This window comes from Somniosus microcephalus, chromosome 20 (assembly GCF_052327205.1).
Source record: "Somniosus microcephalus isolate GS21.2 chromosome 20, FLI_Smic_1.0, whole genome shotgun sequence".
NCBI lineage: Eukaryota > Metazoa > Chordata > Chondrichthyes > Squaliformes > Somniosidae > Somniosus > Somniosus microcephalus.
The window spans coordinates 43,593,135-43,615,857 of NC_141006.1; positions in this window are offsets into that span (position 1 = coordinate 43,593,135).

A 22,723-nucleotide genomic window follows, 5' to 3' on the forward strand; every position below is an offset into this window, starting at 1 on the left:
CCGCCTCGGGTCGGCGGGTCCCAGTGCGGGGCGGGTACCCGCCTCCTTTGAAACTTACATGGAGGCGGGTTTTGAGCGGGATGGTGTCGGGACCCCCGAATTCGGGATTTTAGCCCCCTGCACGCCTAAAAGCTCGCCTCACGGCACACTGAAAATCAACCCCCAAGAGTCAGTTCTTGATGCCAGACTCCTGCGATGTAGCTTATACGTTATAACACAACCAATACAAAAGCGGCTTTTGAGGAAAGGAGAGCCTACTCATATCTGAGCAGAGATAGTACAGTCTAACATGTGAGATCACAGTCTTCCCCCATCCTGCCTTCTTTTATAAACTCATACGATGGACTGTGCGAGCACATAAGAAATAGGAGCAGGAGTCGGCCATTTGGCCCTTCGAGCCTGCTCCGCCATTCAATAAGATCATGGCTGATCTTCTACCTCATCTCCACTTTCCTGCAGGATCCCCATATCCCTTAATTCCCTTAATATTCAAAAATCTATCGCTCTCTGTCTTGAATATACTCAACAAGTGAGCCTCCACAGCCCTCTGGGGTAGAGAATTCCAAAGATTCACCACCCTCTGAGTGAAGGAATTTCTCCTCATCTAAGTCCTAAATGGTCGACCACTTATTCTGAGACTGTGATCCCTGGTTCTGGACTCCCCAGCCAGAGGAAACACCCTCCCTGCTTCTACCCTGTCAAGCCCTATAAGAATTTTGTATGTTTCAATGAGATCACCACTCATTCTTCTAAACTCTAGAGAATACAGGCCTAGTCTACTCAATTTTTCCTCATAGGACAATCCCCCCATCACAGGAATAAATCTTGTGAACCTTCATTGCACTCCCTCTATGGCAAGTCTATCCTTCCTTAGGTAAGGAGACCAAAACTGTACACAATACTCCAGGTGTGGTCTCACCAGGGCCCTATATAATTGCAGTAAGACATCTTTACTCCTGTAAATTCCTGGCATTTCTCTCACTCTCCAATAAGAAAAAGTAAAAGAGCACTATGGAGGCATGTCCATCCCACCATCTAAAGTCTAGTGAAAGCCTATATTAAAACTACAGGGCTCTAGGCATGGTACATTTAAACATATGTCCACTGCCTTCCCATTGTTTGTGTCAGTTTTAATGACTGAAAAGAGCTGACAAGATAATAATAACACCTCAATTTTAAAATTCTAATCCTTGTTTTCAAATCCCTCCCTTGCCCCTCCCTATCTCTGTGACCGCTTCCAGACCTACAAACCGCCGAGGTCTCTGTATTTCTCCAATTCTGGCCTCTTGTCCATCCCCCCGATTTCTGTTGCTCCACCAATTGGTGACAGTGCCTTCAGCTGCCTAGGCCCTAAGTGTCCTTGCACCTAAAAAAACCCTGCTTAATTTTAAAAACCTGCTCGGAGGCCCGGAAACGGGCGCAATTAGTGGAAACTCGCAATGGTGATTAATTCGATTTGGGGGCCTGGCCAGTTTGGTGGGTGGGGCCGGCTTCTAGCACGATGTTCTTTAAACCAGCGCAAAAGATCGCGGAAACTCGATTTGCGCTGGAAGTAATTTGCGCTTGAAATTCCTCGATCTTTTGCACTGGTTTGGCTGATTTTGGGTGAACTGTGCTGAAACAACCACACAACCTAGTGGAAACTGCCGCCCAATGTATTTAACAGGAGTATACAACTTAGGGGGAGTAGACTGCACAACAGCTCCAGGTTCTTAACAGTAGTTATTGATGTGTAGCTGTTATGTTGTCTGACATGAAGTTGTCTTTTTTTTCCAAGGTTGACCATTTTTCAGAATTAGTTTCTTCAAAGTCTTTATTCAGTTCCATAGCTATGTCATTCATTGCGAATATAACCCAAGTTCACTCATCTCATCAGTCCCTTCATCCCAGGTACCATTCTAGTGAATCATTTTTGGATTTTATCCAAGGCCAATATATTCTGCCTAGGGTGGGCTTCTGAAATTACCCAAATGAAGTCAACAATAACAACAACAACTTGCATTTATATAGTGCCTTTAACGTAGTAAGAGCATTATCAGACAAAATTTGACACTGAGCCACATAAGGAGATATTAGGACAGGTAACCGAAAGCTTAGTCAAAGAGGTAGGTTTCAAGGAGCATCTTAAAGCAGGAGAGGTGGAAAGGTTTAGGGAGGGAATTCCAGAGCTTAGGACCTAGACATCTGAAGGCACGGCTGCCAATGGTGGAGCGAAGGAAATCGGGGATGCACAAGGGGCCAGAGTGGAGGAACACAGAGTTATAGGGCTGGAGGAGGTTACAGAGATTGGGAGGGGCAAGGCAGTGGAGGGATTTGAACAAAAGGATGGGAATTTTTCATTGGCGGTGTTGCTGCATCGGGAGCCAATGTAGGTCAGCAAGCACACGGGGTGATAGGTGAACGGGACTTGGTGCGAGTTAGGATACAGGCGGCAGAGTTTTCAATGAGCTCAAGTTTATGGAAGGTGAAAGATGTGAGGTCAGCCAGGAGAGTATAACTCTGATCAGAACGTTGTATAACTGTAATGGTTCTTCCTAGCTTTTGTATTCTGTACCTCTTATGATGAAGCCCAGCATCCTGTTAATCTATTTCATGACTTTTTGCGCCTGTGAGATAGCTTTTAATAATTTAAGGGCCTGTCATGTTTCTGGAATTTTTTGACCATTTTCCACAGAAAGGATGTTGGGGAAAAAAGCAGAGTATATTCAGACAAAGTAAAGAAAAAGGGTGGGACAATGTTTAGTTAAGATGCTAATGAGCTAGCTTTGATGTTTCTCCATAGACTGTAAATAAACAATTCTTTAACTTGTCTTGGCAATTAAATAAAACCTCACACCCGCTGTATTGGAAAGTCTTTTATCCCTTTTTTGGCTGTGATCAGAGACACAAAAGATTGTTGGAAAAGTACCCCATCCATTGCCAGATTTGTGGGGAAATGCCCTGCAAACTGCCTGAAATGTGGTCATATAAGCTCTGTAACATTGCTAACTACCAGCATTGAGATGTTAATCCATCCAGTAGACTGATTCTCCAAGGCTGTTAACTTGTCAACTATCTAAGGAGTTACTCTTAAAGTAATCTCACAAATTTGCAAAAGTTTCAGGCACTGGTCTCAGCTATAACTTAATAGTAATTGGTTCCATTAATGATGAACTATGATGAAACTACTGACTTACCTTTACAACCTCTGCTACTTATTTTGTTAAGTAACTCTGTCCATTACTTGTTGCTATTCAAACTGCTAGGTAACTCTAGCAGACTACATCTATTTATATCTATTTATTGGTCATAATACTCGGTGTTTAACTTTAAGTTGTGGTTTTGTAGCCAATAAATAGTTGTTGGTGCATAACTTCTTGTCTGACTTCTTCCTTAATTCAGCAAGAAAGGGTTACTTCATTCACTCGGTAGCTTGTGGGTAACCTAATCAAGGGTTGGCAAAATCAATTCAAATTCGACCAAAACTAGTCAATATGAGATGGTTCGGTGAGCCACTTAAGCACTGTTCGCTCTTAAACCTAAAACTGTACGTTAAACATCAGACAGTTCCTTATTGAGGAGTTAAGCAAGGCATATATTTGCCAGGATACTGAAACACAAGGGGCTAAAAATTGAGTAGCGCCCTCTTTGGGGCGCTAACTAAAAATTAGCGCCCCGCGACAGAAATTGAATGGTAGCGCCCAAAGAGGGCAGTGGGGCGCTACTGGAAGCGCCCCGCCTCCCTCTTGGGGCGCTGCGAGGGAATATCGCGGCCTTACGGCGCTGCGGCATGTCACGCCGTGGTGTTGCAGGCCTTCCTCCCCTTCTTAAAAGAGAGGGGCCTTGCGCAGCGCGACCCGGGGCCCAGCTGGACCCCCGGGATCGGGAGTGCTGGCAAAAGAGCCCGGCACTCAAGGGAAGTGCCGGGCTCATGGAGCGCAGCCAGTACTCCGCGGGGGGGGGGGGCGGGTAAGGAGGCCGGGGACGGAAGCGGAGGCAGGTGGCCAGCAACAAAAATGGCCACCCCACACCTTGCCTTTAAATTGCGCCTCCCTGGCTGCAGTTAGGCCCCCCTGACCCCGTCGGACATAGCGTCTGGCGGTAAGACAGGGGGCGCTCCCGAAGATCGCGGCCGGGGCACTGCGCACAGTGATGACGTCATCCGTGGCAGCGCAGCACCATGGGGCGCTACTGGTTACCGCTGTTGCTAACCTCCCGCTGAATTTCATGGGAGGCATTGGTGGCACCGCGCCCGGGTGCTAGTTGCTTTGCACCTCGTTAGCGCCCTCTTAGGGCGCTAACAGGGGGCGCAAAGCAAACGAATTTTTCCCCCAAAGTTCTTACAAGATAGAGACTAGAACACAGGCAGACAGAGGGGCTTTTTGAAACAGGATTTTGTGCAGGCAGTCAGGTTTTTAAAGAGAAAACTGCAAGGGCTTTCCTGAGACTGATGTTAGAAATGTTGGAGGAACAGTTAGAAGACATCTTGTTTAAATCAAGTAAGGCAACCCATTGATGCAGGGAAGCATGGCATCTTCATTATTTTGTATCATTACAAGAAGTACTGTTTGGATTAAGTGAGCCATTCCTAACTGCCCTTCTGCATGTTCACCTTACTATGAAATATAGCAGCTTATCGATTTTTATCAGGCCTTAGCTCACCAAATGTTTGCTCAATCTGCCTTCGGAGTGATTGAAGCACTATGTATGTGAAATACACAAATATTCGCTTCAGATTGTTATGTTCATTAATAACTAGACATTCTTATTATGAACACTGCTAGCTTTTGCTAGTTACTTTATTGAGCCATGTGGACTTGGTACAGTATCTGTAGAGATGCAGCATTGTGCTCCTGTGTGCAGGCTGCCATCTTGACTGCTGCCTTGTGGGTAGCTTAGTGCCTCATGGGTAATGTAGTCTTAATATCATACAGCTGGGTAGTGTAGTCTTATACATACAGCTATATACAGCTCTACACAGCTCCACCTAGTGTCCACTATAGAATGACATGTTATTGATCATTACACAGATCACAGGGGGTATTATTGTTACACCTGCAAGCTATTATATCATGCAAGTAGATTTGGGCCATCTGAGTCAACTCATACAAATGGTTAGATGATCAGACTGCTATGGGAGTAAATGACGCCACTGAACCCGAGAAGGGATCTACAGCAGTCATGTGTATGTAACAGAGCCCCTAAATCCCTTTGTTCAACTACCCCTGCCCTCCTTATAGCCCCCTTTAGACTGCAGTCCCATCTATATTTTTACATCCAAAGTGTACTGCCTGACACTTATTACTGTAAGCTCCATCTGTCATTGTTCCACCCACTCAATTCAATCTACATGGACCGGAATTTGCAGTCAGCAGCGAAGGTGTTTGTTGCTGGCCCCGAAGTACGCTTCGCACAAGTATCTCACGGTCCCTGTGTCAAGACCTTCGGGTTTTCCAACATTCAATTCAAATCAACGGAGTATAGTGGGGATCCCCTTGTGCGAGCTGCTGTGATGTCAACAAGCTGTCTAAGCAGCCAATCAAAACGCAAAATTCTCACAGACAGCGAACAAGGAAGCGAGTAAGCTCTTAAAATTCTACAACTTTTTTTTAAATGTTAGAGCAAAACAAAGGTTGGGGTTCTCACATACAGAAAAGACAAACCTGAAATAAAGATGCACAAACTTTAAAAAAATTAAAAAATCTTTCTTAAAAATTAAAATTTTTATTAAAATGGACAAATTTCACTCCGCACAAAATTAAAATTAGTTTTCCAGGCCCTTAATATTTGTTTAGCAGTAATAATGCTGTCAAAACCTCTGTTACATCTAATCCCTTTGGGTCTAACTTTTAATGGGGAATTTAACAGCGTAATTACTGCGGAAGAGCCAAAGTTTTTGTCAGTTTCCCTGATTTGGCTGATTACACAGATTGCCGGCTCTGTGCAGTGGGGAGTGGGGGCGGTGGGGGCGGGGGGAACAACGCAGCCTGTGTCGGAGCTGTCAATAACAGACCGCAACTTCAGGATTTCTACATATGCGCCAAATCCCGAAGTTGCGGTCAGTTTCAAAGGCGGAATGATGGTGAACGCTGCCAGTTCGCCGTCAGCCTGACCGCAAATTCCGGGCCTCCTTTTACAATTTCACTATACCTCCGAGCTTGCGATCACATACAAATTTGGACATACTCCCCTCTTTTACCAAATCCTAGTAATTTATATATAGAGCAAAAAGCTAGGACCTCAGCACCCACCCCTGGGGGACACTCTGTCACTGCCTGCCAATTCACAAATGTCTCTTTTATCCCAATTCTCTGCTTATTGATCAATTTGTCTCCAATTCCATGTACCTCAATTTTAGCCATTAGAGTCTTGTGCTGAATCTTATTAAATGCCTTGTGAAAGTCCGTGGATGTGACATCTGTTGATTCTCCTCTATTCATTACCTCAGTGACTCTGTCAAAGAAACTATTAGATTAGTTAAACATGACCAACCTTTCACAAAACCATGCTGACTCTCCACATTCAGCTTATGTTTCTCTCACTGAATGAGATTCCAGCCTCATTTGTCTAGTATGTTTCGGTTTGTTAAAATAAGCATTAAAAGCGAAGGACAATTGTGATCCGATGGTTAATCACTGATGCCACCAATTTATTTTTACAACCCAGATATTGTATCAAAATACTGCAGTGGCCCACTTTTGCCACTAGAAGCCGCTAGATTGCCTACACAGGTGAAGAGCAGCATCAAGTGGCTGAAATAGGATACTGCAGCAGTACCACAGTGCCCCGACTTAGAGTTACGTTTTTCTCTCAGGGCCTAAATATTTTGAGACTCTCAGGGCCTGACCAACACATCCACGAAAAACAGAAAATGTTTCTGCCACTTTAAATTAGGGTGTGAGTTGTCATGTTTGATGATGCATTTAGTTCAACCTATAGGTAACCATACACACATATTCATGTGTCTTCACATACTCCACGGCCTTCTTTTCCTGTGCTAAATTGATTGAACCTTTCCAAAGAGCTGTTATTTTCAGCTCGGAGCTACTTATCTTCTATGATTTGCTTGTTTCAGAAGTACAGACAGGAAGTACATGCTGACATTGACAAACGTTGGTAATAGCTAATGTTCTGCTTCAGTGCAGAAACAGAGCAAATGAACCAGACTTAACCATTTCATCATCCAACCTCACACAGTACAGAATTAAATTATGTTTTCTGTGATAGCCTATTAACATTGAACATATGTTAATTCCTAAAGTTGATTTTTTTTTTAAATCCTATATTTTGTTCACAAAATCACAAGGTTCTGATTAAGAAGGCCCTTCAGTCCATTAGCTGTCACCCTTCCAGAATTCCAACCCGACTTCCTTTCCATAATATAGATCTAGCTGCTCTTAAATGAGTGCAGTATCCTGGCCGTAGCCATCTTCCCTAGAAAATGCAAGTCGCAGAATCAAGCTCCTGATTCGTAGAGGCAGAAAAAAAATCCGAGCATTTTGGTGGTCGCATTGATGGCCTGTGCAAGTTAATTAAGGCTCTAAAAAAATTTTTTAAATAGGAACTTTGCTGGATCCTGTGGCTTTCTCCTCTCTGGCTGCATTGCAAACCCACTTGAAATAAGTACACCACTTTGTGGATGGTCTCAGCTGTGGGAGTAGGCTTCTTACGTGTGTTTAATTATTTGGTTGGCAAATTAGGGTTTAGCTTAGCATATTGCTTTATCTGCATTTCTATTGCTACTGTGTTTAAATCTGATTTCTCCATTGCAAGGCTGTTACTTCCAAATCCATTTCTTACAGCTATCTTGCTTCAGCTGAAGCAACCAAAGTGGCTGGGATGGAAATTCCTTTAGGTGTTCTAATGGCACTCCTAGATTTAGAGAAAATGAGAAAAGCAAGTTGCCTGTGCGTCGCAAATTATGGACACACCTGTCCTTACCCCAGGACCTCACTTATGGCCAGGACAGTCCTTCCGTGGCTTGTTAGACTACGCCTGTCTTCAGTGCCTCCGTTTCCCAAAGGTGGCCGCCACAATAGTTATGTAATCTCTTGGAGGTCGACATGCAGACAACTTGTACCACAGGGATGGCTCTTCCCATGGACATGCATTAAGTTGTTGACATGAATCAGTCATTCATGAAAGAAAGACTTATGAAATAATACTGAGTGGCCAACGGGTGGCGCTGTCCAGGGAGAGTATAAATACTCGGGCATGGGCCCAGCTTGCGCAGGACATTCTTAACAGGAACTAGTGAAGGACACAACTCGACCTCCATGTTGTAAAACAGTTGATTAAAGCTTTGTTTAATGCTTAGACCAAGTGCCTAGTGGTTTTCTTACGTCAGCAGTCATGCCATCAGATTCTTCCAGTCCCCTACCAGTGACATACATCAAATTAGTCAGTTGCCCACAGATGCATCAAGTAAGTGAAAGAGTCCTTGTTTTCAAGGGGAACGTGTTACCACTTTCCCTGTGAAAAGAAGGCATCAAATAAACTGTCACAGAACATTTCCTGCAGTTACTGAAGGGACATAATGGATTCCATTCATATACTGTACTGTACAGACCACTGAGCCTAGCTGCCAGCTCCTTATAGGCAAGGAGTCACAGTCTCCTTCTCTCTCTGAACCCCATTCCCCAGTCTCCCTCTCTCTACTATCCCCTATTCTCCAGTCTCCCTCGCTCCCAATCCCCATTCCCTGGACCCTCTCCCCCAACCTCCATTCCCTAGACTCCCTGACCCCCATTCCCCAGACTCCCTCTCTACCCCCAACATCCATTTCCACTCTCTCTGCATCCCCTGTTCCCCAGTCTCCTTCTCTCCCCAACCCCATTCCCCAGCCTCTCTTCCCAACCCCCATTCCCCTTCTCTCCCCATCCCCTATCGCCCCAACATCCATTCACCAGTCTCCCCCTCATCCCATCCCCTATTCCCCAGTCCCTCTCTCTCCCCCTCTATTCCCGAGCCCCCTGCACTTACCGACTCCTGCTGTGGCAGGAAATTTAAAGTGTGAAGATTTCCCTAGTGGCCAGAGGCAGCACCTGGGAAATCTATTCCCCATTCTGAAAGACTCCCTGGAAATCCAGGAGGGTTGGCAACCCTACCTTTTGGCAACTTCTTCCACAAGGACCTCCAGTGCTGCATCCGAGAAACAAGGGGCCCTTGAATTGCCTTGGCCTGCCATCTCCTGAATTGTCTTCCTGTTGCCGGCAGCCAAAGTACACCTCCCCTTTAAGAGGTGCAAGCTGCCTTTAAATATAATCAGGACGCCTTGATTCAAGCCCTCGATTAGGTGAGCTACCAATCAACAGCGGGGCTAGTGCTGGCAGCCCATCTATTTGATGGTAATGAGGGCCCCTGACCAATTTCATCTGCTAATTGCACCTACGTGACTAGGCGCGCACTGCCGGCACAGCATGAATTTCTACTCCATTTGCATTTAAATGACACAGGCCTTTAAATATGAGCTATTAACCATATTTTGCACTTGTCCCATTAGATTAAATAGATTAAATATTGGGAAGACCGAAGCCATTGTCTTTGGTTCTCCACCCCGCCCCCCCACAAACTCCGTTCCCTAGCCACCAACTCCAGCCCTCTCCCTGGCAACTGTCTGAGGCTGAACCAGACTGTTTGCAACCTTGGTGTCATATTTGACCCCAAGATGAGCTACCGAACATATATCCTCTCCCATCACCAAGACTGCTTACTTCCACCTCCGCAACATCGCTCGACTCCACTCCTGCCTCAACTCATCTGATGCTGAAACCCTCATCCATGCCTTTGTTATTTCTAAACTTGATTATTCCAATGCTCTCCTGGCCCATCTTCCACCCTCCATAAACCTGAGCTCATCCAAAACTCTGCTGCCCGTATCCTAACTCGCACCAAGTCCCGTTCTCCCATCACCCCTGTGCTCACTGACCTACACTGGCTCGCAGTCTGGCAACCACTCAATTTTAAAATTCTCAACTTTGTTTTCAAATCCCTCCATGGCCTCGCCCCTTCCTTATCTCTGTAACCTCCTCCAGCCCGACAACCCTCCGAGATCTCTGCGCTCCTCCAATTCCGGCCTCTTGCGCATCCCCGATTTTAATCGCTCCATTATTGACGGCCATGCCTTCTGCTGCGTAGGCCGTAAACTCTGGAATTCCCTCCCCAAACCTCTCCGCCTCTCCATCTCTCTTTCCTCCTTTAAGACACTCCTTAAAACGTACCTCTGTCCTAATATCTCCTTATGTGACTTGGTGTCAGATTTTGTTTGATAACATTCCTGTGAAGCGCCTTGGGACATTTTGCTACGTTAAAGGTGCTATATAAATGCAAGTTGTTGTTGCTATAAATTGGGCATGATCATCTCAGCATGCTGTGATGTGAGCCAGTTTGGGCAAAGGAGACAGCCATTCCTCACACAGATTTTGCTGGGATTGCAAAATTCTGGCTTAGTAAGTGTTGTTTGGGAACAAAATTACTAAAACAAAAACACTTTTAAAGAAAATACAGAACTTTGCTCTCATTTTGTAGTTATTTTTCTCCCCCTCTTTAAATTCCTCATATCTCAGGTAACACTCCCCAGCTACCCAGAGCTCTGGCAGAAATGCTCTGTAAGTGCCTTCTAATAGGTAGATGAGCATGACCTAAGGTTTACTCTCCCTCCCCGTGACAAGCACTTTACCTGCTTTAAGAGCCCTGCAACTGCCCTACCCAGCCCCAATGAACGAGCCATGATCAGGAACTTTCAGTCGCAGGTGGGAATCTGAATTGTACCAGTCTGAAGTGCATTCATTGTACAGTCATCCAAAAATTGTTCAAAATAGTGATAATGACGGATTGAAACAATAAAACACTGCATGCTTTTCTGCTTAGTGACATTGCCGTCGGCTGGCTCACTTATTTTTGCCCTATTTGTGACCAGCGAATAATTCAAGTGCCCAAATAAAACCATCAATATCATCCCACGCTTTAAAATTTAGAATAAGATTTGATAAAGTGATGGCCCGAGTTCCGTGGCCCCACTTGCCACTCTCGCTGTTTGTTTTCTCTACCAATTTAATGGCATGGTCGTCGGCCCTGTTTCTCCCTCTTGTTGGCCTCAAATTTGAGTTGTTCCCTCTCTCCTTAATGCATTGCTCTTTTTCCTTTCTATATTGCTCAAGCTCTACTTGAAACATGTTCTTTCAAAAGAAACCCCCCTCCTTCACTTTCCCTCTGCCGCTAGCCTTGCTAACTCAAGTTTGACTTCTTATTGATTTGAACATTTTTAGGTATTACTGTTTCTGTTCCATTCACTTTTAAATGTTCCATGTTTTGAATCACCTTCGTCACCAGTGTAATTCAGAACCCCATGTATCTTCCACAAATTGTTTCAATTTTAGGATTTGCCTTTGATATTCTCTGGGTACAGTGATGCTAGTCACTTGCGTAAGTGGTCTGAACGGTGTTAACATATTGCCCAATATCTAACTACAATAGTGTAATCTAGGGGTGTAACAATAGTATCCCATTGTGATCTCAACCAAGTATTAGTGTCTTTTCCAAGACACAAGTTGTCTTGTTTTGCACACTTTGTACAAAAATAATAAATTGCAGGACAACAGAGTATTACAGTTTAAACTCTTTTATGAAGCATCAGGTCTGATCTTACTTGTAGCAGCACAGTGGGGACAAGATGGAGTTAAGACCCCTTACAGATGCCTGCAGGCCAATGACAACTCAGCATGTGATCACATGTGAATATAATAGGTATTCCTTACCTATTGCCTGCGGGCCAATGATAATTCAGTATGCAAATGTTACACAAGTATTTGGTTCAGATCACAAGGGGCTATTATTATTATACCCCTGGATTACACACTTTGAAGTTGTACCAAGAAAACACTTGGTAAGATGAGACCAGGTATGAATCATTAAGCTGCTTTACTTCACAGTGACTGAACATACAGAGCAACAGTTATGATCAACTCCACTCAGTTCAATCAAAATAGCTTGCCTTCACATTAAGTTACAAAATAATGAATATGCTACGCTTCCCCATATATTAGTGGTCCGTCTTACTTCAGTTAAACAAAGCAACTTTAACTATTCTCCTACATTCTCTTTCTGAGACTGACCAAAGCTTGCTCTTGAAGTTTTCTGCTTTTAAAAACCTGACTGCCTGTATCTTTGTCTCTACTTTAATCTTCTCTATTCGCAGCCAGAAAAGAAGGCCTGCCAGAATACCTGAGATCAGAGACTTTCCAATACAATGGATTGAAATGTTTATTGATTGCCAAGTCCGGCTAATGAATTTCTTATCTACAGCCCATGGGAACATAAGAACATAAGAAATAGGAGCAGGAGTAGGCCATTTGGCCCTTCGAGCCTGCTCCGCCATTCAATAAGATCATGGCTGATCTTCTACCTTCCCGCACTATCCCCATATCCCTTAATTCCCTTAGTTCCCAAAAATTTATCGACCTCTGTAATGAATATACTCAACGACTGAGCCTTCACAGCTCTCTGGGGTAGAGAATTCTAAAGATTCACAAACCTTTGAGTGAAGAAATTTCTCCTCCTCTCAGTCCTAAATGGCCAACCCCTTATTCTGAGTCTGTGACCCCGTGCTCTAGATTCTCCAGCCAGGGGAAACATTTTCTCAACATTAACCCTGTCAAGCCACTTAAGAATTTTATATGTTTCAATTAGATCACCTCATTCTTCTAAACTCTAGGGAATATAGGCCTAGTCTACTCAATCTCTCCTCATAGCGCAATCCCCTCATCCCAGGAACCAGTCTAGTGAACCTTCGTTGCACTCCCTCTAAGGCAAGTATGTCTTTCCTTAGGTAAGGAGACCAGAACTGTACACAATACTCCAGGTGTGGCCTCACCAATGCCCTGTATAACTGCAGTAAGACTTCTTTACTCTTATACTCTAATCCTTTGTAATAAAAGCTAACATACCATTTGCTTTCCTAATTGCTTGTTGTACCTGCATGTTAACTTTCTGTGATTCATGTACAAGGACACTCAGGTCCCTCTGAATGCAAACATTTCCCAGTCTCTCACCATTCAAAAAATAATCTGCTTTTTTGTTTTTCCTACCAAAGTGCATAACTTCACACTTCCCCACATTGTATTCCATTTGCCATGTTCTTGCCCACTCAGTCAACCTGTTATATCTCTCTGCAGCCGCTTTGCATCCTCCTCACAGATTACTTTCCCACCTAACTTTGTATCATCAGCAAACTTGGATACGTTACACTCAGTCCCTTCATTTAAGTCATTAATATAGATTGTAAATAGCTGAGGCCCAAGCACTGATCCTTGCGGTACCCCACTAGTTACAGCCTGCCAACCCGAAAAAGTCCCATTTATTCCTACTCCATTTTCTGTCCATTAACCAATCCTCAATCCATGCTAATATATTACCCACAATCCCATGAGTCCTAATTTTGTGCAATAACCTCGTGTGGCACCTTATTGAATGCTTTTTGAAAATCAAAATATACAACATCCACTGGTTTCCGCTTATCCATCCTACTCATTACATCTTCAAAAAACTCTAACAGATTTGTCAAACACGATTTCCCTTTCATAAAACCATGTTGACTCTGCCTAATCATATTACGGTTTTCTAAGTGCCTGTTATCACGTCCCTAATAATAGATTCTAGCATTTTGCCTACTACTGATGTCAGGAACTAACACCAAGGCTTAGCTCATTAGTAATTTAACCACCTGTTGTCTCAGTGCCTTTTTAAAACTTGTGTAAATAAACTTCACTGTAAAAACCCAACATTTAAAGGTAACCCTTTTTTTTAACCAAATCTTTACTGTGGAAAATGGTAAAAGAAATCCTGAAATCTATGCTTTTATTTATTTGTCCTCAGGATGTGGGTGGTGCGGGCAAGGCCGCATTTATTGTCCACTCCTAGTTGCCCTGAGAAGGTGGTGGTGAGCCTTCTGCTTGAACTGTTGCGGTCATGGTGCTCCCATGATGCCTCCTCCACATGATAGCATGGCTGACACTGGAAATTCGCACTATGCGGAACTGCTGGGTTATAAGGGGCTTCTTACTGGGCCTGGCTAATAGTACCAGTCTCGAATCCCCGCACTGAGGCCAAAAGAAAATAAAACGAGCCTCATGCTTCCACATGAATTCTGATGGAACATACAATTGAAATGTTGAGACAATGCTTCCAATCTCTGGACATATCAATGGAGATCCAACTTTACTGTTCTGAGAAAGGAACCCAGGTAATTTGCATTTGCTGTGTTCCACATAACTTTGCCATTAGAAGAGAGTAACTCAGGCAGCGAGCCTGCACTCTTATTTGCATGGACAAGGAAGAAGAGGGGGACATGGAACAGGAAGAAGGAGAAGTGGATCCAGCTGATGCGTGTTTAGGAAGGCTGGTGAGGCAAAGACTGATTAACCAGACTTTTAGTTAAAAGCAGCCCTGGAACCCCAACAAGAACAGTTCTATGGGTCTCTTTGTACTCCCCTCATTAACATACTGGATCAAAACCCCTGCCTTCACATGTTTGCCCCCCATCAACAACAATTGTATGTTCCTTCTGGCCAACAAAGCATCACCAAACACTCCAAAGATGATGCAAACACTTTATTGTTCTGCTCTACATGGGCCTCTGCATCAGTGTTTGCTGCCCTGATGCTTGCCCTTGGTGATAGCATAGGATGTGTATCACCTACTTCCTAATATCATGCTGCTGCTAAATGCCACCTTAGTGGGAGGTAAAAGTGTGGCAGCATACTGCTGTTCCTCATTGGGAACCCCTTGGCTCACTTGTGGCGAATACCCTGTTTCTGCCAGGTCATGAGATGGCCCTGTCACTAGTGCCTGGCTTGAGTTTTCCCTTCCTTCTGTTGCTGGTTGCCTGCTGCCACCTCCACTAGCTGCTCCTCGCTGCTGCTTGGTGCTTCATCCAGTGCTCTCTCCTGATTCCCTCTTTCTAATTCCCCCAAAGTGGATGTTTCTGGATTGGTGCTTGTGGAGCCTGGAATGCTGGATGGGTGTTCATGAGATGTGACTCTTCCTCCCTGGTGCCAGTTTACTCATCTTGGGTGATCCCTACACAAAGAAAAAGGAACATGTATTTACACAATAGCAAAGGAAGAATAACCTTGCAGCAGAGGGTAATATGTGGCTACCTGTTCACTGACCGAGTGTTAGGTGGTTGCAAAAAGATGAAATTAAACCCTTATCAAAAGGGGTGGCAAAAAGCCAACAGCTCTCCCTTGCCCATTTGCTTGGTGGTTTCTATGCTGATTATTTTGTGGTATTGTTAGTTTATGAATGGTATAAAACATTTAAGCAATTTGATTGTTTGGAAGGTGACATCGACAGTACTATCAAGCGGCACTTACTCATCAATAACCTGCTCACCAAAACTCATTTTGGGTTCCACCAGGACCACTCAGCTCCAGACCTCATTACAGCCTTGATCTAAACATGGACAAAGGAACTGAATTCCAGAGGTGAGGTGAGCGTGACTGCCCTTGACATCAAGGCAGCAATTGACTGAGTGTGGCATCAAGGAGCTCTAGTAAAATTGAAGTCGATGGGAATCAGGGGGAAGACTCTCTACTGGCTGGAGTCATATCTAACACAAAGGAAGATGGTTGTGGTTGTTGGAGGTCATTCATCTCAGCCCCAGGACATCGCTGCAGGAGTTCCTCAGGGCAGTGTCCTAGACCCAACCATCTTCAGCTGCTTCATCAATGACCTTCCCTCCATCATAATGTCAGAAGCGAGGATGTTCACTGTGATTGCACAGTGTTCAGTTCCATGAGAGGATTGGAAAATGATGGTCAGGGCCTCTGCTATTTCCTCTTTTGCTTCTCTTAACAGCCTGGGATACATTTCATCCAGGTCTGGGGATTTATCCACTTTCAAAACTGCTAAGCCCTTTAATACTTCCTCTCCCACTATGTTTATTTCAACTAATATTTCACACTCTCCTCCCTGATTACAATGTTTGCATTGCCCCTCTCTTTTGTGAAAACAGACGCAAAGTATTCATTAGGAACCATACCCACATCTTCCACCTCCACACACAGATTACCTTTATGGTCTCCAATAGGCCCTACTCTTTCTTTAGTTATCCTCTTGCTCTTAATGCATTTATAAAACATCTTTGGGTTTTCCTTGATCAATTCTATTTTTTTGCTGTAGTGTTGTTATCCACTTTTGAAGAGTAATGTTTTTGAGTTGTGACACTTTCAGGTGTGACACCTTTCACATTCCAGACCTACGCTTAAGAGGCAAAAGATTTTTAATTATAAGTCATTTAAAAAGAATTGCACAAAACTTTAAAAAAGATAAAACCCTCTTGATAACAATGAAAAAGTCACTAGGCATGTTATTATGCTAATATGGTAAAAGTCTGCTTTGTACGACTCCCGTAGGTATCTGACTTCACCGCTGTCCATATCCTGTTACATAAGCACATCTCTAACAATATACCTCCATTCTATTTCCTTGTAATTGAACGCTATTGTATTTTACCGAATTGGCGGAGAACGGGGAACATTTTAAAGTGTTATGTCTCACTAAGTAACAAAAGAGAGGAGGAAAAATATTTTTGCGTAAATGTACGGAAAAAAATATAGGGGTGTGGGAGAAAAAAGCAGATTACTGTACTTACCAGAAGAGAAATAGGAAGTGGCTTGGTTCAGTTCCCTGACGTCAGACAGGCTGGGGGAGCTGTGTTTTATTTATTTTTGGTTGCAATGTATGGTGTTTAATTTTCGGTCGGAATAATGTGGTGGGAAGGATGGGAGCGATCTGTACACAGGTGAGAGAAAGCCGAGGAGGAAGATCATTGGGAGATTTTTTTTAAAAGTTGCCTCGAATTGGCACAACATTGCATTCCAAGGCTCTGAGAGGCCGTGATGCGCACTGCACGGCACGTTAGGTGGATGCAGCAATGTAGGTTGCTGTGGAACGGTATTTTAATTGCACAACTGTTACTTCAGGCTAATTGTTAGCATTACGTTCGGTAATTTCATTTACCGGTTTATTTTCATTGGTACTGAAAAAAAACATTCTGAATTCCTCGCACATTTATGAATTATTTTAAGCACTGCTTCTGTTTCAATTGAGATATTTTCGAATGTGTTTTCTTCCCATTGTTAATGAAAATAAACAGCAAGATTTAGCCAATTGCCAAGAGCGGGTTATGTATGATATTTTATTTCTCCGATACCTGTCTTGCTTTCAAATTATTTCATTAATTCTAGAGTGCCCGGTAATAAAGCGGCAGGACTGGTTCATTCCGTTTATTTTTGGTGACGGGATGAAGTCCGTATCGGAAGTCTGCTCAGCTTTGCTATTGGTAATACTGTGCTACCCAGCGAGTCGCTGTAGGGCAAGGGCTGACGGAAATCATTTCCGTGTTAGAAAGATATGAGAGACAATTTTTTTCCGCTTTGGTTTTCTAGCGGTGGGCAATGGCAGAAAAAGCATCAGGGGTCGGTTATGGCAGATTTCCATCCATTTTTGCGTGTGTTAGACTTTTCTGGCGTTGTTATTGTGATGAAATATTCCATTCATCACTGCCTGTGACTGTGGTCGGTTTCAGTGTCATTTCCCTTCCCCCAGTCCTCATTGTATTGTTTATTGGAATGTGCTGGAATGTGCTGTGTGTGTAGGGCTCCGCCCATACCTGGCCCCTTTTGTAAGCTAGCTCAGTCTGGCCTCAGTCTCCAGAAGGAAGATACCTCTCTCTCTTACGTGTTACTTTCTAAGTTAATAAAAGCCTTGTTTTGTTTCGCTAACATCGAGTCTCGGAATTATTGAGGCACATCAATTTTATTAACTTATTTTTCAACACTATGGATCAACTCCTGAAACCCGAACGTTTGGATTTGGATCAACATGCTCCGGACGCATCAGCACGCTTCGGACACTGGTTTGAGTGTATGGAATTCTTCCTGGACAATTCCGCAGCCGTCAAAGACGCTACGGACGCTGCGAGGATGAGACTCGGAATTCTGCGGAATTGGGTAAGCCACCGGGTTTACCCCCTCATCCAAGACGCCGATACGTACCTGGCCGCCTGCGACATCTTAAAGGCGCATTACCAGCAGCCTACGAATGAGGTGTATGCTAGGCATCTGCTCGCTACTCGCGCACAGCGACCTGGGGAATCGGTGGAGGAGTTCCTAAGCACCCTGAAAATGCTTGGCAAAGGCTGCAAGTGCCGAGATGTAAAAGCCGCAGTGTACACTGACGAGCTTGTTCGCGATGCCTTTATCACAGGCCTCAGCTCCACTTACATCCGGCAAAGACTGCTAGAAAAAATGGGGTTGGACCTGAAACAGGCCGCGGACACCGCGCGATCCCTGGATGTGGCCCAGAGAAACTCGGACGCCTACTCTTCAGCCCGCGCCATCCACGCCGCCACGTGTGCACCGAGGGCGCCGCCATCTTGGAAGGCATCTTCCCCGCCCGGCAGCCCGACACCGGCGGGGCCCCGCTCTCCCCGCAGAAGCCCTACGACAGCCGCGACGCATCAGGGACCCAACTGCTACTTCTGCGGGCAGCCAAAACACACCAGGAACCTGTGCCCGGCGAAAGGCACCACCTGCTTTAAGTGCGGTAAGAAGGGGCACTTCGGGAAGGTGTGCAGAGGGAACCCCGCCGGAAAACCAACCGCCGGAAAACCCGCCACCGCCGCGTGTGCGCCGTGGGAGCGGCCATCTTGGACGCCATCTTGCCCGACCTCGTGGGGTCCGCCATCTTATGAGCAGACAGCGTGGACGCCATCTTGTATCGATCAGGGCCCTACAGTGGCATCGGTCACAGTGGACCAGACCAGGCCGCACCCGCTATCCAAATCAATGGTGGACATTGAGGTAAACGGGTGCCGGGTTAAATGTTTAATTGACAGTGGAAGCACGGAGAGTTTTATCCACCCTGAACTGGCACAGCAACTCTCCCTAAAGGTGGTCCCTGCTGAGCGTACCATCTCTATGGCTGATAAAACCCAGACATCGACCATCCTGGGTTACTGCACGGTACAATTGGGCGTTAACGGAACTGTATACGATAATTTTAAAGTATTAATCATGAAGAACCTATGTGCGAGCGTGATCTTGGGCCTGGATTTCCAGTGCAACCACCAAAGCATCACGCTCAAGTACGGTGGGTCCCAGCCGCCCCTCACAGTGTGCGGTCTGGCTACCCTGAAGGTAAAGCCGCCTCCGCTATTCGCGAACCTTACCCCTAACTGCCGGCCAATAGCGACCAAAAGCAGGAGGTACAGCTGGGAGGACAGGCGGTTTATCGCGACCGAGGTAGACAGGCTCCTGAAAGAGCGCATTATTGAACGCAGCAACAGCCCGTGGCGCGCCCAAGTGGTAGTGGTAAGGGGTAGCGAGAAGAAACGGATGGTGATCGACTATAGTCAAACGATCAACAGGTACACCCAACTAGACGCCTACCCGCTACCCCGCATATCAGAAATGGTGAACCAAATCACCCAATACCTGGTGTTCTCCACCATCGACCTCAAGTCAGCGTACCACCAGCTCCCTATCAGACCAGAGGACCGCCCGTACACCGCCTTCGAGGCGAACGGACGCCTCTACCAATTCCTCAGAGTCCCCTTTGGGGTGACGAATGGGGTCTCGGTTTTTCAGAGGGAGATGGACCGCATGGTCGATGACCACCACTTGCAGGCAACCTTCCCCTACCTCGACAACGTCACCATCTGCGGCCACAATCAGCAGGATCATGACTCGAACCTCGAGAGGTTCCTGGAAACCGCACAAAAACTCAACCTCACCTACAACGAGGACAAGTGCGTTTTCAACACCACGCGCCTCTGCATACTAGGCAGCGTGGTGGAGAATGGGGAAATCCGACCAGACCCCGACCGATTGCGCCCCCTACGGGAGCTGCCCCTGCCCAACACTCCCAAAGCCCTGAAAAGGTGCCTGGGGTTATTTTCTTATTATTCCCAATGGGTCCCCAACTACTCCGACAAAGCCCGCCCCCTCTTGAAAGCATCCTCTTTTCCGCTCTCTGCTGAGGCCCACGCCGCCTTCAAAAGCATTAAGCAGGATATTGAGCGGGCCACGCTACAGGCAGTGGACGAGAACACTCCATTTCAAGTGGAAAGTGATGCGTCTGACTTCGCCTTGGCGGCCACCCTCAACCAGGCGGGGCGGCCCGTAGCTTTATTCTCGAGGACCCTCCAAGGGCCCGAGATCAGACACTCCTCCGTGGAAAAGGAGGCCCAAGCCATCGTGGAGGCAGTGCGCCACTGGCGCCACTACCTAGCCGGCAAACGCTTCACCCTACTTACTGACCAGCGGTCGGTAGCGTTTATGTTCAATAATAAACAGAGGGGGAAGATTAAAAATGATAAGATTCTTAGGTGGCGGATCGAGCTCTCCACCTTCGAGTACGACATCATTTACCGGCCAGGGGCCCTTAACGAATCCCCTGACGCCCTCTCATGAGGGATGTGTGCCAGCGCCACCGGGGATCGGCTACAGACCCTCCACAACGACCTCTGCCACCCAGGGGTCACGCGGCTGTTCCACTTCATAAAGTCCCGTAACTTACCCTACTCGATTGAGGAAGTTCGGTCTCTGACCAGGAACTGCCACACTTGCGCTGAGTGCAAGCCTCGGTTCTACCGCCCAGATAGAGCCCACTTAATCAAAGCTACACGGCCCTTTGAGCGGCTCAGCTTAGATTTCAAGGGCCCCCTCCCGTCCGTCGACCGCAATGTTTACTTCCTGAACATTGTGGACGAATACTCCCGGTTCCCATTCGCCTTCCCCTGCCCAGACATGACCAGCGCCACGGTCATTAAATGCCTCAACAGCCTGTTCTGCCTGTTCGGTATGCCGAGCTACATCCATACGGATAGGGGGGCGTCCTTCATGAGTGAAGAGCTACGCCAGTACATGCTGTCCAAGGGGATCGCCACGAGCCGTACCACCAGCTACAACCCCCGGGGTAACGGCCAAGTGGAGCGAGAGAACGGGACAGTATGGAAAGCAGTCACTCTAGCTCTAAGGACCAAGGGCCTCCCTATCTCCCGCTGGCAGGAAGTCCTCTCGGATGTGCTCCATTCGATACGGTCGCTATTGTGTACGGCCACTAATGCCACGCCTCATGAACGAATGTTTGTCTTTCCCCGGAAATCCACCTCAGGCGTATCTATGCCGTCATGGCTCTCCACCCCAGGTCTGGTACTCGTGCGAAGGCATGTGAGGGGCCACAAGACGGACCCTCTCGTGGAGCCAGTACACCTACTCCACGCCAACCCCCAATACGCATATGTCCGGCACGCCGACGGAAGGGAGGACACCGTGTCCATAAAAGACGTCGCCCCAGCCGGCATCGACAACAACCACGGCAATAGCAGCAACAACGATCACAGCAACTCTTACCCACCCACTACTCTTTCATCACCCCCGGAAGAACATCGACCAATGGCACCCCCACCAACTACCCCTTCAACAACCCTGGCGGCACCCCCGGCAGAGACCCAGGAGACTACCGGGGACACCCAGCCGACACCCGCGGCACCACAACAGCCACGTCGGTCGCAGAGGACTATCAAACCCCCGAACAGACTAAATCTATAGAAGGGGTGAATGTGATGAAATATTCCATTCATCACTGCCTGTGACTGTGGTCGGTTTCAGTGTCATTTCCCTTCCCCCAGTCCTCATTGTATTGTTTATTGGAATGTGCTGGAATGTGCTGTGTGTGTAGGGCTCCACCCATACCTGGCCCCTTTTGTAAGCTAGCTCAGTCTGGCCTCAGTCTCCAGAAGAAAGATACCTCTCTCTCTTACGTGTTACTTTCTAAGTTAATAAAAGCCTTGTTTTGTTTCGCTAACATCGAGTCTCGGAATTATTGAGGCACATCAGTTATTTTCGTGTCTTCACGCTGTTCTGTTGGAGAACAGTTTAAAGCAGTGGAAGAATTCACAAATAAAAACAGGAAATGCTGGAAATGTCTCCAGCCCCACAACCGCCGCACAGATCTGCGATTCTCTAATTCTGATTATAATCCCTCCTATTTCTCATCTACATGCTGCCCCTTGGTGACATCATCCGAAAACAGTGTCAGTTTCCACATGTACACTGAGACACCCAGCTCTACCTCACCACCACTTCTCTCGACCCCTCCGCGGTCTCTAAATTGTCAGACTGCTTGTCCGACATCCAGTTCTGGATGAGCAAAACTTTTCTCCAATTAAATGTTGGGAAGACCAAAGCCATTGTTTTCGGTCCCTGCCACAAACTCCGTTCCCTAGCCACTGACTCCGTCCCTCTCCCTAACATCTGTCTGAGGCTGAACCACACTGTTCACAACCTTGGTGTCATATTTGACCCCAAAATGAGCTTCCAACCACATATCCGCAGCATAACTAAGACCACCTACTTCCGCCTCCGTAACATCACCCGTCTCTGCCTTTGCCTTTGCCTCAGCTCATCTGCTGCTGAAACCCTTATCCATGCCTTTGTTACCTCTAGACTTGACTATTTCAACACACTCTTGGCTGGCCTCCCACGTTCTACCCTACGTAAACGTGAGGTCATCCAAAACTCGGCTGCCTGTGTCCTAACTCATGCCAAGTCCCGTTCACCCTGTGCTCACTGACCTACACTGGCTCCCAGTTAAGCAACGCCTCGATTTCAAAATTCTCATCCTTGTTTTCAAATCCCTCCATGGCCTCGCCCCTCCCTATCGCTGTAATCTCCTCCAG